The following is a 16620-nucleotide window of genomic DNA, read 5'->3' on the forward strand; positions in this document are numbered from 1 at the left end:
TGTTTCTGCATCTTCAAATTTTATCCGTATGGTCATGAGTCCTAGAAAGACACCTTCACCTCTGGATTACTAGACCTGGAAGGCCAACACCCTATTAACTATCTCCATCTGGATATATAATAGCATTTCAAAATCATCATATTCACAACTGTGCTCTTTATGTTTCTTCAGAAAGCTTTCATTTCCTATTTTTGTTAATACATTTTTCACTGTCAGCTGCTAAATTCCCAACCCTTGATTCTCAATTTTTTTTTTATTAAAAAAAATGTTTTTAAATGTTTGTTTATTTTTGAGAGAGAGATAGAGCATGAGCAAGGGAAGGGTCAGAGAGAGAAGGGGAGACACAGAATCTGATGCAGGCTCCAGGCTCTGAGCTGTCAGCAGAGCCTGATGGGCTCAAACTCACCAACCATGGGATCATGACCTGGGCCAAAGTTGGCACTTACCCAATTGAGCCACCCAAGTGCCCCTTTAATTCTTCTTTTTTAATGTGTATTTATTGTTAGAGAGAGAGAGAGAGAGGAGTACAAGTGGGAGAGAGGCAGAGAGAGAGGGAGGCACAGAATCCGAAGCAGGCTCCAGGCTCTGAGCTGTCAGCACAGAGCCTGATGTGGGGCTTGAACACCTGTATTGTGAGATCATGACTTGAGCTGAAATCGGACGCTTAACGACTGAGCCACCCAAGCGCCCCAGATTCTCAATTTTTGACTTGTTTTCACTCACCCTTCTATCTATCATCTGATTTTACCTCCTTAGTATTGTTCTGCTGTGATTTTATTTTTTTTAATAGATTATTTTCATAGTCTCATAACTGGTATCTTTACTTCCATTCGTTTTCTAAACTGCTTAGAAAAGATGCTGGGCTGAAATACAAGTATGACTGTCATTCTTTTGTTTAATGATTCCCTGTCATTTATGTCTGAAACTTAGATAACTTCGTACCTCACAGGTCAGCTCCTGCCCTACCTTTCCAGCCTCTTCACAATTTGGGAACTTTGGTGTTAGGGGACCCCCAGCACTTTTTAGCACTGCCCTGCTTTTGCACATGCGCTCTGTCAGAATGTGTCTTCCCACCTAATACATATCACTTGTACTCTCTCTCCTGGCCTCATCTAAAGTCTGTCTGATCCATTGAACTCCATTGCTCTCTAGACTACGTTAGATTTTTTTTTTTTTTGACACTTAACATTTACTTATGATGCTTAGTATAATGGATTGTTATTATTTGTTAGCATTCCTTCTACCCCATTAAATTTTGGCTTTTTGGAGGGCCAAAACCTTTTTCTTTGTATTCACAGCCCCTGTTATAGTGCTTGGCACATAGTAGGCATACTAATAAATACAGTGGAAAGAAATAAATGAAAGAAATAAAAATCAATAGTTGGTCAGTTAGTCAAAAAAGTTGTAAGAGTAGAGGAGCATAAAAGTGATATACACATATCAAATATTTTATTCAGACATAAACTTGCAAATACATACTTTCTGACAACCTTTGATACAAGGCCTCGACTTTTTCTCCCAGTGTGGATCCACAGATGTTTCTTACCAAAACCAAACCCATAGTGGATTGTCTATTTTTTCTGACTTTGAAGTAAAAACTTGGGCACGCTCTTGCAGTTAATTATGATTAATTTTTCCCATTGTTGTACAATTATGAGGCCCGTACCTTATTCAGTGCCAGTTTTTAAAAAATTGTATCTTTTATGAACTAATCTTTGGAAGTTTTCCAGGCATTCAAGTTGCTTTTTATAGAAACCCACAGGCATCTTTTCATCCTCCTATTTCATTTATTTAAGTAACGCGTCACTTAAGAAAATCACATAAGGTGTGACTGCGTACGCAGGTTTAGGATCCGTGCTATTCTTACTAGAAGTGCGGTTCAACTGATTGCGGGAGAGGTTCTCAGCCTGCTCAGGAAGGAGCCCGCTGGTCGGACTGCTCCTGGGGCGTCAGTCAGTGTGACTTACAACGGGAATGGAGATCGTTGGTTCATCTGAACAGTTGAGTGGCAGTTGGTTAAAAACATTCTACCACGTTTGTCAGAGTGATGCTAAAAAGATGCTTATGTCTGTTGGCATTTTTGTGACTAGAAAAGTTTAATGCAAACTTGCCTGCTTTCCTGTGCATTTTCTCATCCACATCATTTATAAAAATGTTAGATGAGACCCCTTTGAGCACCCGTCTGCTTGGAGTCCTGCTTCTGCGTCTGTCTCTTGGTCATTGGTCTACCGCTTTAACCGCTGCAAAATGTGATTTTTAGAACTGGTCCTTGGTTTCTTCCAGTCTGTTGATTGCTCTCAAGTAGAGAGAGCGCTCGACCATGTTCTATCATTAATTCCTGTTTGTTTTTTGTCCCTCAATACGTTGTTTTCTTCAGTATTTGGAAGGTCTTCATTTTGACAGCTCTGTGGCTGGGCACCCTGTTAACATCCTTCTGTGGAGTGGCTGGTTGCAATTAAAATTTTATATTTGAGCCAATGGTTTACAAATTCCACCTTGAGTTTTTAATTCTGTGATCATGCCGATCAGATTTTTGTTACATCTAGTTTAATAGTTAGGTTTAGACTGTCCCTTAAGTTAATTACTGTTTGATTTAGTTCCTGCAACCTGTTTCGAAATATACGTTGATATTTTCAGTATTAATACTTCTCCTAATAAAGACCACAGAAACAGTTACTCAGTCTCTCTCTTTTTCTCTCTCATCTAAAATATATGCTTCACAGAAAATCTTACTTTGTTTCCAAAGGTGTTATCTTTTTGAGCAACATTTTTTATTTGCTTTGGAGCACTTTGAGAGGTTACTCACAAATTCCTTCTTGTCAAGCCTAATTAGCAGTTTGTCCTTGACCTGCTAATTTTTGAGGGTTTCCCTGTATTCCTTGATAGGGCTCATCCCAGATTGTGCAAAGCAGTTGGCTATTTATGTCCCCTCCGACCCTGGGCTTTAAACTTCCACGATGGCTTGGTCATTTTGGTCCATAGCAGATGTTTATCTCTGGCTCTGGCTTAGGGCTTTAAGATGGTCTTCAAAGTACTTATGGTTTATTTTCTTAAATCTGCGTGTTTCCTTTTTTTTTTTTTTTTTTTTTGCAATAATGTCCCATTTGTAAGGGTTAACTAGCAACCTGTTACAGCTGTCTTCCAAGACTGGGGTGATGGTTTTATCTGGTTTGGCAGGACTTTTTCCCAATGGGCAGCTGTTTTTGATGTTTTCAGTGATAGGTCAAACTCTCCTGCCTGAGACCCAGAGGTATATATTCAGATTGCATTACCATTTTCTTGGTGGTTTTTTTCCCCCCACTATGTTAACTAAAACTGCGAGACTATTATCTAAAATGATTATAAAAGGAGTATCTCATAGTTTGACTCTACCGGCTCTTTCTTTATAATACGTATATGAGTTGGTAATGGCTAGATTTCATAATGAAGGGAAATTATTTATGGATGGAGAAAGCATACTAGACTATTAGAGCATGTAGCTTAAGAAAGCAAGTGTTCAAAATATTCACCATCTGCTTCAGTAGACTTTATTAGAATAACATAGTATGGTCTGAAACCCTCCCAAAGGCCTCTCCATTTCCCCTTCATAGTCTCCTCTGCTAAGTATTTTCTCTGGGTCCACAGGCCTTACTAGACTGTGGATGTGCAGAGGCCACATCACCCACAATGCGCCTGCCTGGATCTTGCAGGACTTCCAGCCCCTTTTAAAATCTCCTCTGAGGGGCGGGTCCTCAGGGCCGCCTTCTGTGTACTGATGAATCTTTCCATCAGTTAGTTACCAGGAAGAATCTCTTGCATTTCAATCTGTATTTGGGTTACTAGTCTACTCTCAAAAATGAGGCATAATTCCTAAACAGGAAACATGCAGCTTGAAGAAAATAAACCATAGGTACTTTGAACACCATTTTTGAAGACCTTATCCATAGGTATTCAGGGCCATTTAATGTGTACTGATGAATCATTCCATCAGCTAGTTACCATGGAGCGTCTTCTCAATTTCAGTCTCTTGCTCACTTCATAAAACTTCTGAGAGAACTTCTCCATTGCTAATTCTAACTCCAGTAAGAACACTAATTTTGTATATTTAGAAGGATCATTCAGAGTGCTCTGAGTGGTCAACCCTTGAGCAGAAGAGGGAATGCCCCTTGAGGTCACACTCTGTAGCCAGGGTCCTAAGCAATGTGCCTCAGGCACTTTCTCCACATCACTCCTACACTGCTTTATGGTCTCAGAAAGTGGATATTTGTGCTGAAGCAAGGACACACAATACCGTTCTGAGTCTCTGGTGGCTGTGCATATCCACCCCCTTACCCGATAATATGGAGCACAGTACAACACAAACAGTTCTAAAATCCTCACCTTTGAGCCAAGAAACAGAAGTTTTCATGCAAATGGATACCAGAGGGGTCACCAGATTTCCACGTCATCATAAATACCTAGATATGTGTCATTTCCTGTGTAGTCCCTAGACACTGTGATGGAGGTAAATGAGAGTCCAGATAAATTGCTACATAATAGAAATATTAATAACTTTGAAATAGTCACGAGTGTCTTTCACATTTGAATTTCTCACTCTGAATAGTTTGAATATGAATGTGATTTATTATATATTTTAGTGTATGTGTGTATATACTAGGATGTAAGAATGTGCATATGAATTAGATACATGGTGGTATAGCGTGTGGGTATGTATATATATGCAGTAATACAAAATAGATTGATACGTATACGAGTAAGTTGTGTATATGAATCAAACAGTGCGGTGTACATATGTGTATATATGCGTGTTGTGTTTGCATGTGAATCAAACACAGGATGGTATAATGTATATGTGTGTATGAACTCAACACAGTGATACAATGTGGATGTGTGAATCAGACACAGTGTATGTGTGCATGTGTTTTTGTGTATGATTCAGATACATGGTAGTATAATGTGTGAGAGAGAGAGAGAGAGAGAGAGAGAGAGAGAAAGAGAGAAAGAATCAGACTCAGAGTAGTATAATTGGATAAGATGCAGGATGTGGAAAAAACCATATAGATTCCAAAATAACAACATCTATGTGAGTGCACAAATCGTGCGATCTTTCTAGACATCACTAGTAAAAACTGAGAGTTTTACTAGCTCTAACTAAGGTCCTTTATGGTTTTGAGATTTGATGGTTAGTGTCGTCACTGTCACAGACTACCTAGCCCATTCTATCACTGTGTGAATCATTATATCTGTAATGACATTTAGAGTTGACCTTTCAGCATTCCGAATCTCCATTGTATCTTTGTTTATTAGCCTCTGCAGGAGAAAGACATAATAACTCTAATTTCATGATTATTTCTCTGAACTATGCCCAAAAAGGTCCTGGTTTTTATAATTAAGGGAATCTAATGCTTCCTTGGCTATACTATCAAAATCAAATTTTCTAAATCGTTGCATTAACATAAAGAAAAAATGGCAGCGATCGTGTGTCTTCTTGTTAAGGCTACGTGGCTATATAATACCTAACTAAAAAATCTTTGAGTGAGTGAAATCCGTGAGGGCAGTATTTGTCTTTGTTGGCTCTGGATAGTACTTGCCACATGCTGGATACTTAGCAGATATTTATGGAGTAAACAGATCATTGTAAATTGCATTTGAAAAATTCATTCTCATATATGTGCCCGTGTGTTCTCTCAAGATTCCTTTCTGATGTTTAGGTTGGGACTACTGGAGAGAGGTGATTTCCTGCCATCCTGTCTGCAAGAAGACAGTGCCATGGAGATGCCGTTTGTGACAGACATAGAGGGATTGAGGGGCAGTGAGAGAAGAATGTTAGTGCCTTTCTCTCTTTTGGGAACAGTGATTGTACCCCTTTTAGAGGAACCATCTTAAACCAGTGAACCAAATTATTTCATTAGTTCTATGTCCATACAATCATATGGGGGCTTTTTCTCCAGGCATAAATCTTATGTCCATTGGGCACTGAAGCAGTTAATCTAAACGCTCTCTTTTGGAATCGAAGTGCAGTGTGGACGTAGCACTGAGTTATGTTGCCAGAACATCAGAAGGTCCTTTTTTTTTTTTTTTTTTTTCTATAGAATATTCTCTTACTAGCATGTGGTTACTCTAAAAGGAAGTGAAAAATTCTATAAGGGAAAATTATCAACATTATAAGAATATTTGGTGATCCCATACAGAGCACCTCTTCTGTTGCATGAATGCCTTACACATTTTTCTTTCAATTTCAGAAACCATTGACACATTAATTATTAGGTGTAGTGGTAATTAATTTTTACTTTGATACTGTATGCCAGCTTTCTTGTGGCAAAGGAGCAAACATGAGAAATAATGCTTTAAAAGTCTGATTATCGGTTATCACAGACATTCTTCAGGAAGATATTTGGCCCTAAAATGAATGAAATGAGAACATGTTACATAAGGTTAGTATACCTAGCAGTTTTGATGTCCTTGAAGTTTAGCACAAAAAATGCTAATACAGACTGGGGTGCCCGATACTGGCTATAGGTTGGCTCTTTTAGTTCAGGCCTCTTTGCAGGGTTTTGAAATTTTTGCATGAGGTTTGTACTGCACTTAACCTTACAAAGGAGGCTTCCTCTGGAGTCAAAATGAAACTGAATATTCATATTAGGGGTGGTGGGGAAAGAAAAAATGTCCTCCCGTTAGAAGCAGACTGCATGAGAGTTCTGCCAACTGGCCTGTTTGTGAGAACTAGTGAAGTCATCAGTGCAGAGCTATTTTAATACACTGACACGGTGCTTCAAGGCAGCTGGAGGTGCGGCACAGAGGAAGCTCTGAGAGAGAGGTTTGCAGAAGCAGAAAATTTTCCTGCTGACTGACAGCATCAGCATTTCACACCGGCTGGGACTCTGACATCTCTGGGAAGCGTGAGGGCGAGTGTAATGGCCCAGGCAGAAGGAGGGGAAGAGGAGTTTTAGTTATTACAGGTTATCCGAAGCAGTGTCTCAATATCAAGATGCCAAGACTGTCCCACAGAATGGGTTGCCATGGGTAAGGAGAACGGGATGGCGGAAAGCTGGAGATGAAATCTTTTGTTTATAGAGCGAGGTGGTTTCTTTTTCTTTTTTCGTTTACTTGAAAAGGTTGCAGATGCAAAGCCTGCCCTTTTGCTGATGCAATCCTGTAGGAGATTGAGCCAAGTAAAGGAAGTGGGATATATATATATATGTATAATTTATCAGTATCTTGAAAACAAATGGATTACTGTGTTGGACAGGCCCAAAGTGGGAGAATATCCTGTTAGGTTGCATTTTCAAACCCTTAAGAAAAAGATCTATCACTTGTGAAGAAAAAAGTTTTTAACCTGAGATGCATTTTAATTTTCGGATTTTGAACTCTGCCGTGTGGACCCTGTCATTCAAGATCCTTCAGAAAAGCATAAATGAGTATTTGATTAGAGAATCATCTACCGGATGCTATTTTAACCACTTCCGAAACCATCTAAAAGTGTACACAGAGCCTCATCCCTTTAGAGACTGAGAAAAAGTCCACATACATCAACCAAATGGAGGTAAATTCAGACATAATGAGATACTGAGTTTGAGGGTGAGAAATGAACTCTTTTTCAGCTTCACTGATGCAGGTATTTTCAACCCCCAAAGTAAGGTGTTCTCTGATTAGTAGCTTCTCCTACAACGGGGAGTGAATCAAAGCAGACACTCTTTAGCGTGAGGGCACTCAGGGGTCACGACTGTGAAAAGCTGCCATGATTCAACCCCAGTTGAGCAATGGGAAGCCAGAGACAGGAAGCTGCCTTGTTTATTAGAAGTAGGGTAACCACAGTCTCAGACAACTCAGGAAGATTCTGCTGGCACTTTCATTCTGAACAGCAGGCCCTGGTGCAAAAGAAAAAGAAACAGCCAAGGTATTTGGCATAGATGTTTCTATATTACTGACACATGAAGAGCTCCTGTGTACTTCTTAAAATTCTTAGCTTCACAGGCACAGCCCTTGACGTTTCTTATTCATTGTTAAAAGTTTAACAAAGCTCTCCTATAAAGTCAAGGTTCAAGACACCGCATGGCCTTCATTTATGCAATGTGAAATCCAAGTAACGTAACCTTTATTTAGGTGACTGCTTCCTTCAGACTATTCCAAAAGACTTTTATCCAGAGATTTCCATCATGTTTCAGCAGGAAGATCAAAACTGCCTTGGGATTCCTAGGAAGGTGGGGGAAGGGATTGCAAAGTAATTTTTTATTTGACAAAATTTGGGGCATCACTTGGAACTTTTGCCCTTACAGATGAAAAAACTGAGACCCAAAAGTGTCTTTCTCACCTGAAACCTCACAGCCTAGGAAGTATCTTGGAAATTAGATATATGAATCGAATTGCAGATTACTATATGTCCACTAGTAGACTTGCCGTTTTGGGGGCAAATTAAGAAACAGTGCAGTGGGGTTAGATTAAGGCTTTCTGGGATGTAATTTATGCTTTCTCTGATACTTAGAAGGTACTTGAGGATTCATGAGATTTGGTGTAGTTTTTAAATGTTGGGCTTGAAATCTATCTCACCCATTATTGCTGTGGGACCTTGGACAAGTGACTTAATGTCTGTGGGCCTCAGTTTCCTCATTTGTAGGGTAAACTTAATAATAGAACCTATCTAAAAGGATTGTTGTGATGTTTCGAAAGAATAGATCTTGCATACCTTAGCTTGGTGCCTGGTTTGTAGAAAGAGCAAAAGAAATGTAGACTTGTGATGACTAATATTGTTACTTTGTTGTTCAGTACTTCAAGGCCCTTGTTTGAAAGATGCATTTTCCTTTGTGTCCTCTACACAGGGGACCAAGGTCTAGATTTGGCCCGCTGCCCTTACCCCTGCGTCCTGGAAAGTTAGTTTCCCTTCTGGTGGACTGAAATAAATGCTCTGTAAGGAATAAAGATTGAGAAATTAAAACCTGTGAATAGAGATCAATGAACATTTCAGAGAGAGTAGATAATAGGACTAATAGCCCCGAGTTCATAGTGGCAGGTTTCATTCATGGTCATTTTGTATGTTCAGATTTCCTTTTTCCTTCTACATCTAACTCTGGGCTGTGTATGGATACACACATACTTTCATATATTTTTATATGTTGCTTTTAAGTGATCAAATTATGAGAAACATTCCTTTGTATCTGTTTTACAGATGAGAAAACTGAGGCTCTAAGAAACTTAAAATAAATTACATACAGTTAGGAGAGGTGGTTCAGTTGGTTAAGTGTCCGACTTGATTTTGGCTCAGATCATGATCTCATGGTTCGTGGGTTTGAGCCCCGCATCGAGGTCTGCGCAGACAGTTTGGAGCCCGCTCGGGACTCTCCCCCTCCTCTGTCTCTGCCCCTCCCCCACTCAGTCTCACTTGTGCTTTTTCTCACTCAAAATAAGTAATTAAACTTAAAAAAATTATGGAGGGTGAATTCATCCACTGTTTCATTTTTTTTTTTTTTTAATTTTCTCCCTCCCTGTGTCCCCATATCTCCTCTCATTTCATTTCTTCCTCCTGAGTGTATATTCTTGGCTTTTTTCCTTTTTGCTCTTTGTCTTTCTCTTTTCCCTTTGCATGTTACCATTCCCCTCTTTTATTTTCCTGATTTCTCTGATGTATAGCAAAAATAACTTTGAAGACGTTGCTGTCTCTAATAATATTTGAATTCTTATGCTAGTCTTAAAAGCAGATGATATGTTTTCTCTCAGAGATGTTGAATTAAGTTGCAGTTTGTAGCAAATGATGTAACTCGTCTCTCTTGTGTGTCCATGACTAGCTGATAGGAAAAGTAATTTGCTACTCCTCTTTAAGAGGTGGAGGCAAGTCATTGACACAGCTGGAAGATTCTCTTCTTCAGTGATAGATAATTCAACTTACACTGAGTGTTCTGGTTCTAAAAGACATCATAGTAGCCACCCTTTTGATTGTTTTGAATCTGTCTTTTTGGTACAAAACCTGCTGTAACCTGCTCTCTGAGAGTCCAGTGAAATTAGCCCGTTTTCAGAAGTAATGGGAGGAGGTCAGGGTTTTCTCTTGGTCTATGGGGATGGGGCGGAGACTGTGGACAGGAGGCCCCTGAGCTCTGCTTGTGTCTCACCGTCTCAAACTGGCTGTCCCTGTTGCACTTTGTACCTACCCATGCACACACACAGCCCCTTGCCCTGGCTTTTTTTTTTTTTTTTTTAAATTACAAAGACCATGTGGAATTACCTTTATGAAGACAAGGGAAATAGAAAAGTTAGATGTTCAGGAACAAAAAGCTTGAAATTGGGTCCTAGACCATGTTAGTAAAATTCCCTCATCACTTTTCAACAGCTTGGGCCTGGCAGCCCAGCATAGTGCGTAACCCTCTTTCTTGCTCTCCTCAATGGCTCCCAGCAACTTGAATAACTCTGAGCTCTTAAGTTATGCAGAGTATTACAACTTTTCTCTGGCTCTGATGACCAGACCCAGCTCTGGACCTCCTTTTGCTCATGTGAAGACCGTATTTTCTGAGTCTTCTGTTTCCTTCTTTACTAGGCCCCACAATGGCAGGGGAAGAATGCAGACTTCTGTTACACGGAGTTGAATTTCACTCCCCTTCCCTCCCAGAGGAGGCAGACATGGCTTCTCAATATTTTCCCACTCCTCTTTTACATGTAGAATTATAGCCAAAACAAATTACGGTCATCTTGGCTTTTTGGTTGACTAGATTTTTGGTGAGTTGGAGTTGACTGTAACTTTGAAAGAACATTTTTTAGTTTGACAATATAGCTGGGTAGCCCAGTTTTCTTTTTCACAGATTACTTTTCTGATCCTATTTGTAGACCAAAGCATGGCAAATACTTGAACAACTTTCACTTCTGTCTGTGTAGGAAACTCTTCATGTTAAATAGGATTCTTCTACAGTCAAAGGGGTATACTGCATAATTTCACACCTAGTGCCATATAAGTTGGATTTCTTATTCATCACACACCATATGCGGTGTTATTAATCTTTACTGTAAGTAGAATGACAAGTGAGCAATAAAAGCCGGCCTTAAAAAAAAAAAAACACACACTACCAACAAACATACAAGAAAAAAACTCCCTAGCAGATGCTTCCGGAAGAAGTGACAGTCAGTGAAATGTGGGTTACATGTATGTTGCATAACTGATGCACTGATGTGTATGCTCAATATGGTCCTCAGTTTTCACTTCAGATCACAGTGTGGTCTCCGTTCTTTTCTCCTTCTCCCTCTCTGCTCTCCCTTCCTTCCTCCTCCGCACTTCCCACAGCTCTTAAATCCTATTCAAGCATCTTCTCTGGGAGGGAACCCCTGGACTCTTCTTCCTCTGCCCTCTTCCAGGCGGATGTTGCATTTGTCTGTCTGTGATCCCAGGCACACTCATCTTCGCTCAACGGGGTTGAGAATAGCCTTTGAAGGTGGTTGGCACTGCTTGAGCGAGATGGTTCCTGTTTCCTCTGCCTTTCTTGTACAACCCAGGGTGGCTCGTGGGGTTGTTTTGTCTGTTGTTTTCCATGCCTGCTCTGCCAGCTGCACCTGGAACTTGTTCCCGGGCCTTATGCATGCAACCGTTTATCCTGGCCCTAGGGTTGGTGCTTTAGAGCTGTTGCCTCCTGGCCGCCTACTGCCTAGAACAACTGTGTTTAGGGTAAATTGATGCTGTTGTTTTTCTTCCAACTGTCACCATTGCTTATCCATACCCTTCTCTGTTAAACGAAAAATATTCCGTGGACACATCTTGACTGTTTCATGTGCTGAGGCTTGGTGAGCCCTGCCTACAGAGAAGTTAAGACCAGCCCAGAGGGAGAAGGGCTTTGTTATATCAACCATGGGGAGTAGGTTAATGGGTGCTGATTATGCCCACAATTTGTTTCCATACTCTGGGGATGAGCATCATATGTTCATGGTGATACAGAAACCAGAGCTGCTGGGGTAAGCCTTGTTGCTTTCTACTGCATCTTGTAAAGAACCAGGAAATTACAATTTACAACTATCTTCAAATACTCTGATGGCAAGGCAAATGCCTTGCACTGATTTGTTATTGTAGCCCATCAGCAGAAGGCATCATTTTTTCTTCTCCTTCTAAATAAATTGTGTTGCAGCCAAGGTTTTGCTTTTTAAAGACATTTAAGTGAATGGAGTAGCTTTGAGAAACTGATGTCTAAATTTCCAACTTTTGTGTTGCTAAGACTGCGAGGCATTTTGGTGAGAATGCACAGGGCAGAATTTGACTTATTAAAACTTCAGGTTAGCTTGCCTTTGGTAGTTTTTCTTAACATGATTTTTTCTGTCACTTTTAAAATATTTTTGTAATGTTGTCAATCGCTGGTATCCTGGGACTTGAGATGTTTTGTTCATTGTTGCCTATTCTGCTAAATGCTCTGGAGCAAGAAATTTAACTTTTGTCTTAACTTCCCTGTCCATAAGATGTTAGTTACTATGCTTATTCCCCACTTTTTCATAGGGATGTCAGGACGCTTTGGCACCAATGTCATGTGTAAATACAAAGTATAATATTTTAATGGAATTTTAATTTTCTTTAATGTCAAATCTTTGCTCACTGATTTTTAGTCAGGATAGATGTGCAGTGGAAATGTTTAAGCTCGTGAGTCATATTTCTTAGTAAGATCGTAGACCTATTCCTTATGCTTTGAGAAATGGGGCAAAAGCAATTCTATCAAGAATGGAAAGTACACTATCCAGTGAGTGAAAGACCCTGATGTTAACGTATTGTGTACGTTATACATAATGTATAATATGTAAAATATGTAAAATATATGTAAAATATATGAGCACACTGATGTGTCCAGAATGACACGAATGGGGAGGACACACAGCTGGGAGAAAATGTCTAGGCAGGGACACCTGGGCTCCAATCTTGACGCGGTCTCTCATTAGCTGTGCACTCCTGGGTAAGTTAGGGGTTGTTTTCTTATTTGTAAAATGAGTCGTTTAAGCTTGCTAATTCCAAAGTTCCCTTGTGTCATCTTAAAACCAAGTTTCTATTCCCTGCCCTTCCTTGCCAGCCTCTCCTGTCAGTGTCAGGTCTTGGGGCTGGGCCCACTGCAAAGGAGCTGATGCAGAGACATCCGTGAGTGCCACACTCTGTGGGACGTATGTTGCCAGTGAAAAAGGAGTCCAGCTCCTGATGATAGTGCCTTTAGTGTTGTTGTTGTTGTTGTTGTTGTTTTGTTTTTTGAGAGAGAGAGAGCGAGCGAGCGAGCCAGTCGCATGTGCGTGTGCATGCTCGCAAACAGAGGAGAGGCAGAGAGAAAACCTTAAGCAGACTCCATACCCAGCTCGGAGCCTCATGACTGTGAGATCATGACCTGAGCCAAAATCAAGAGTCGGATGCTTAACCAACTGAGCCACCCAGGAACCCCTACCTTTAGTGTTCTTTAAATAATATTCTGTATCATGTATCCATTACTTTTGGCCAAAGTGTCTGGAAGCTTACATGATGACACTGAGTTAGTTGCTTTGACTTCTTTTTGTGAATTGTCCTAGCTGCTTTGAGTAGCCTAGTGGTTTTTAAATTTTGGAGTTAGGGGTCGACTTAATATGTTTTGTTTTTAACCCACTTTGGTCTAAGAATTTTGATACTGTGAGTAGTCTGAAATACCCCTTGAAGGTCTACTGGAGCAGTTTCAAATTCAGCATACTACCTTAATCATGTTTTATAGGATGGAATACATGGAAAATTTACTGGGATTGGAATTTTATTAAAAAAATATGACTCACGTTACTTTTCTTACAACTAATAAAGAAACCTTTAAATGTGCATAGCAACATTCTGTACTCTTTAATCCCACAAAGTGAATTTATCTCGTTTCTCAATGAATATGAGTTTCTAGGTCCCATTTTACCCTTTACCCTGAGCAGAATGCAGACGTGCTACAAGAGTTTCTTTTTCCTCCACCTCATTTTCCCTCTCAACAATGTACTAACAGGACTTTAAGCAATATTTTTAGCATTTTTTTTTGTTCAACGAGATTTATGTGATAATGTTAAGCTTTATAGCCATTCCTTTTACTTATGGAACATCTGTTGTGCTCAAGGTCCAGCATCCAGGTGTTTGACCTCCACTTTTTCTAAAGCATTGTCCTTGCTGTTACTGAAGCCAGTGGAGGCAGTATGTTGAGTGAGTAACAGCACCAACCTGTTACTGCTTGCTTGGCTTGTGGCTTTGAGCAGTCTTACCTTCTCTACCCTGGTAGGATTACTGAGAACATTAAATGAAATAGTTGAGAATTCTGTCTATTACAAGGAATATGGGGGCGCACAGGTGGCTCAGTTGGTTGAGCGTCCAGCTCCTGGTTTCAACTCAGGTCACGATCGCACGGTTCGTGATCTCACGGTTCATGTTGGGCTTTGGCACAGACAGCGCACAGCCTGCTTGGGATTCTCTTTCCCTTTCTCTCTGTCCCTCCACTGGACAAGCTTGCTCGCTTATTCTCTCTCTCTCTCAAGATAAATAAACCTTAAGAAATGTAAAATATTACAAGGAATATGTATTAAATATGTTATGAAGTATGTTTTGATATAGTTTTTCACCACAAATGGCCGATGAAATTTTTTTCGCTATAAATATTTTATTTAATAGCTTATAGAAGATAGTAAGTGTACTTTGATACTTAATCTAAAGTGTACTTTGATGCCTTAATTTAGGTGTTGCGGTTTATTTTAGCAGGTATTTGAACATGCTCATTATGAACATATGGCCAAAAAAACCAAAAAAAGTCTAGATAATAGAGTTTCCTGATTGATGCAAGGGCTTTCTCCTGTTTAGGTATAAGTTAATATACATGAGCTTTCTTACTGATTGCTGGTATGGTGATGGTAGATGTAGAGTATAGGGCAGCCAGGGAAGACTCTGGAGGTTTTAGAGGGAAAGCAAGACTGTGGGTTGGCAGAGGTGATGAGAAAGGCCTAGAGCCAGGGAGTAGAGTATATTGGGTAGTTTATGAGGCAGAAGTGAGCAGAGTACATGCAAAGGAGAGAAAGCTAGTTGCCCTCCAACTTTTCATATGAGCCATAGTAATGGGAGAAATGGACAGGTACCAGGAGGGCTGACTTTATCTAGAGGGGGTGCATTTGATTCTGTTTAATTTATTTCTCATGGCTGTGATGTTCAAATAGCATTCACTTTAACACTTTGGAAACTGGAATAAGAACTTGCTTCAGGGGAAGAATTCTTCCTTTGAATTGTGTGTGATGTGATCTGGCCAAGATGGTAGAGTGTGGTGTTGGGCAGTGTAGATAGTCTGCTTCCTTGGAAGTTAACTTGATTCTCAGCTTTGATGGATGGACCCGTTGTTATTTCCTTTCCATGTATCAAAAAACTTATTTTCAGTACTAGTCTTCTCATGAGTGGGGCCAGTAGAAAAGCTTAAAAAAAAAAAAAAACTTAGAATAATTGATTAAAAAATGTAAATTCTCAGAATTACCTGATGGGAAGCAGGTGGGCAAACCATAAAAATGCGTATCTGCGGCACTATTTCCTAGAAAAACTTACACAGTATGTACCATGTTTCTGATATCTTTTAATCCTCACAATTACTCTGAGAAGTTACCGTATCTTCCTTTTTTTTTTTTTTTTAATACATAAGGAAACCGAGGCATTGAAAGGTAAAATAATTCGTTTTGGGCCACACACTTAGAAGGTTTGAGAGCCAGATGTGGAATTCTTATCTTCTTATTCTACTTGTCTTTTCTTTTTATTTGACCTCACTTCTACTTCTTTCTACTTGATCCCAATTCTGTCTTTCTCTCTCTTTCTCTCTTTAGAGGTCCGTTTGGTGTGAGTGGTGATGGTGCTTTTGATCTTCTGATGATAGTGGACTCCATCCCACTCCTCAGTCCATGCTCCACCTCCCTTCCTGGTACCCTAAGGCTCTTCCCCTGTTTCGCTGTTTCACTTTCTTTTTCTCCCATCCCTCCCTCTGTTCCTCTCTTTTCTTCCCTGCTCCTAACCAGCAGCCAAGCACACTCTCCCAGGTCCCTGAAATATGTCCCTTGATATGGAGGAGACCTTGTGGAGTTATCTGTGGTGTTTGTAAGTGTGTGTGTTTACTTTCTACAAGTGGTTTTATGCTATAAAACTCATTTCCTTTTCTTACAGTTCACCCAATTCTGTAAGTTCCGTTTATGTTGCTATTAGTTCTCACTTCTGGGTAGTATTCTGTAACATCCATCTACCATAATTTATTTTTCCATTCCCTAGTGGAAATCTTGAATGCCTTTAAGTCCCAGTACTACAGTCTTGCCTGAAACATTTCCCAGAATGTGTCCTTAGGAAGAGTGAAGTTACCTGATCATAGAGGGCATAAACACACTTCATTTCATTAATTACTGCCATATTTTTATTTTTTCCACAATTGCTGTACTAGTTTAAATATCTACCAGCTGTCTGTAAAGTTTTCCCTTTCCCCAAACGACTGCCCAAACTTGTTATTATTCTCTTTTTTAATTGTCTTCATTCTGATCAGCATAAAGTAATATGTGGTATTTTGATGTGTATTTACTTCTAGTGAGTTTTCACTTCTCCCTCAGACTCTCTCCCTCATTAGAATATATCTTGCCTTTATTGAAATTCAGACCCTTATTCTTACTTGAATGGTTGAAATGCCATTCTGACTGGAGTCTCTGCCT

General features: G+C 39.9%; 1 protein-coding gene across 9 annotated transcripts in view; it reads left to right on the forward strand.

The window, feature by feature from the left end:
• The window catches only part of KLF12 (KLF transcription factor 12), a 443329-nt gene that overhangs the window by 64381 nt on the left and 362328 nt on the right, over nt 1-16620 (forward strand). Inside the window, exon 1 of one of the 9 annotated variants that reach the window (XM_019444198.2) lies at nt 6695-7002. The exons of the other annotated variants lie outside the window; for them this stretch is intronic. The gene's annotated coding sequence lies outside the window, so the exon portion shown is untranslated. Of the gene's footprint in view, nt 1-6694; nt 7003-16620 lie in introns of those variants that run through there. 9 annotated transcript variants of the gene reach the window in all.

This window comes from Panthera pardus, unplaced genomic scaffold (assembly GCF_024362965.1).
Source record: "Panthera pardus isolate Hobbes unplaced genomic scaffold, ASM2436296v1 HiC_scaffold_1, whole genome shotgun sequence".
NCBI lineage: Eukaryota > Metazoa > Chordata > Mammalia > Carnivora > Felidae > Panthera > Panthera pardus.